Genomic DNA, 3,241 nt, shown 5'->3' with positions numbered 1-3,241 from the left:
TCATCACTGGAAGGGCATTTTCACTAGTTTCTCTACAATGTGCATCATTTAAGTTATTTGTTTCATATGACTGCTGTCAGATTTATGGTTCAGAAGATTGGAGTAGAATCTTGCTGACTTCAGATTTGTCACAAACGTCTGTTTAATTTTTGTCGGTAGAAATTCCATGATTTCATTTTGAATTGCTTTCCAAAGTCAGTGATAGGTGTAGTTTTTAGGAGAGATGGTAGTTTTAAATGTAGTCCTAGAACACGGCATCAACCCAGCCATCAACACTACACTTTGAAGGATGTTGTGAGCACATTATATTTTACCACCCCACAATCTTCTCAGTGCCCCACCAACCTTTGTTGCTACCTGTTAAAGACCACTGGTGCCTTTGATTTTTTCCTGCTTTTATACTCTCCGAACAATCTCCATTATTTTGTGCACAGAACAACCATGTCTGTACCTGGAAGTAAACAGCCCTGGTTCACATGTCTACAAAACACCCATGTCTCTATCCAAACACAAATAAACAGTATACCATAAGTATAAATCTTTATTACGGTCAAAGACCAGCAATACACATTACTTTTTACAATATGTTAAAAAATACTGAAATTAAAATATAATTAAAAAGTATTGATGTTAAAACTGGATAATAACATACGTGTTCTCAAATTGTTCGGGTCACTCCCTGATAAGCCGATAAGTATGGGAGTAAATACAATGGTCCAGAAATTGTTGGAGATATGTCCAAATAATTGGTACAAGATGACAACTATACTTCTGTAACCAATTTTTTTTATTGTGGACATCGCAACAACACAGAATTTTGCCACTGCATACGTGATAGCCGGGATTGTGTCCTGGAGGAGAAAGCCTACATAAAAATGGTCTGCCCTCCCTGGCAATCTCTAATAAGTGGAGAATATGTGCAGACCTACAAACTCTGTATAGTCACAGTGTAATAGAACACATGAGATATCTTCAACTTCTCCTTTACCACATATACAAACCCGTTCTGCTGTTGGTGTTCTCATACCTGCCCTGGAGGAGTGCTGAAGGAAGAATGTTAAATCTGGATCTAAAGAAAGCTACTCTGTTTTGGGAAGATCAGGTCATTTAGATATCTTCCCACACACCCTGATTCTGTCCCTACTGTGGAGAGGCAACCTATTTAGTTCTTGGAGCTCCGTGTCCTTCATTCTATTGATTACTACTTGCTTTGCTTGATCAAACCCTAGAGACATTAAGAATACTGGTGAGAGCCCATAAGAGCCCAGCTTGTGATCAATTGCCTGTTTCCAGGGGGAGGGGAAGTTGTCAGTCAACACTAGTGGGGACAGTCTCTCTGGAAGAGATGCATTTTAAGCCAATGAATGATCATCTTCCAGGCTCTTACCTGAATTTGAGGCATGCATGTTTCAACTGGGCATTTAGAGCAATAGCAATAGCAGTAGACTTATATACCACTTCATAGGCCTTTCAGGCCTCTCTAAGCGGTTTTTCAGAGAGTCAGCATATTGCCCCCAACAATCTGGGTCCTCATTTTACCCACCTCGGAAGGATGGAAGGCTGAGTCAACCCTGAGCCGGTGAGATTTGAACCGCTGACCTGCTGATCTAGCAGTAGCCTGCAGTGCTGCATTTAACCACTGCGCCACCTTGGCTCATAGAGTTCCTTGGCTCATAGAGTTCCTTTGGGTGCAGCTAAGATGGCTCTCAGGAATTTGGTTTGTATGGTTTCTAGCAAGTCTTTCTTTGCAAGGATTCCTGTTTGTGCCCCATATAGAATTTGTACCAATGTTTTGGCCTCGAAAAGTTTTAAGGCAGCAGGTACTAACTGACCTCCGCCTGTGTAAACGAAGTGTTTAATTGTGTTTGAGGACCTATTGGCTGCTTGCAATGTATGATCCAGGTGTGCCTTCAATGTCCCTTGCGAGTGGAAAACCAGCCCAAGATATCTAAATGTTCTAACCTGTTACAAATTATGTTCTTCTATTTTCCAGGGGTATTGGCTAGGTCGTTTTCTCAACCATACAGTAGCATATTCCTAAAGAGGATATAATCAAGATAATCTATAATCCCTATCAATCTAACAGGATGGCAATTTACAATATCTTTATATTTCAACTCTAATTCTTTCAGTCTTAAAGGTTTGGTGAAGAGAAATCCAAAAATTCTTTTAAAGAGGAAAAAAAATGCTTGCACAATTGCACCCATGGAGACATGGAGACACAACACACAGAGAAACAAACTTAACAAAGTGCTAAGTCTGCCCACCAACTAACTAACTAACTAACTAACTAACTAACTAACTAACTAACTAACTAACTAACTCTCTCCCTCCCTCCCTCCCTCCCCCCCCTCTCTCTCAATTGATTATCCCTCCTTCCTTAGCCAATCCTGACATTTATAGTTTAGGTGTTTGGCATACAGTTTACTAATAACGCTCAGAAGACTAATGGGTCTATAATTGCCTGGGTCATTTCTATTACCTTTTTATAAATTGGTATGATAATTGCTACCCCCCAATCTCTTGCCATATGGCCTGTTTTATCTATAAAAGTAAACAGAGATGCTAAAAGTGGAGCTCACCAAAAGGCGTTCTTTTTTATTATTTCTGGCAGGACATTATCAGCACCAGGTGCCTTATTAGCCTTTAGGGCTCCGATCAACCGGGGTATCTTTTCTGGTATAACGGGGCCAGTAAGGAGTTTGGTCCAAAGTAGTTTGGCTCTCCTTGATTACATAGTCAGGGTCTGTATATAGCTCCCTAAAATATTCTTCCCAGACATGAATCGGAACCTGATTAGTTGGGTGTAGGGGAGGTTTCCCCAATCCTCTGGTGGTGTACTAAAAAATGGATGTATTTTTTGTCCCGACTGCCATAATTAGTCTATGCCAAGACTTCTTCAGAGCCGCACTTTTCTTTTCTTTTAGAAGGTTCTTATATTGTGCTTTCAGCTGCTTTAAGTAGTGAGTGTAATCCTCAAAAGGGGCATTTTTACTTTTCTGTACTCCATAATATATATAAAAATATTATATATTTTTAGTTGCACGCAATCTCTATTGAACCATTTTTTATTATTTGAAACCAGCCTTTTGGAGTTAGCTAGTGTTCTGTTAATGAGAACCAAATTCAAATTTAAAATTAAAGTTTCAAACCCCTCTAAGTAAGATCCAAACTTATTCCTTAGTAGAGATATACGTAGCTCTATGGTTTCTGGGACTAACATCCATTTGATAACTTCCTT

This window comes from Thamnophis sirtalis, unplaced genomic scaffold, assembly GCF_051295495.1.
Source record: "Thamnophis sirtalis isolate CommonGarterSnake01/CBP01778 unplaced genomic scaffold, rThaSir2_p1.2 scaffold_6, whole genome shotgun sequence".
NCBI classification, from domain to species: Eukaryota; Metazoa; Chordata; class Lepidosauria; order Squamata; family Natricidae; genus Thamnophis; species Thamnophis sirtalis.
Note: the sequence above shows the minus strand (reverse complement) of the source record.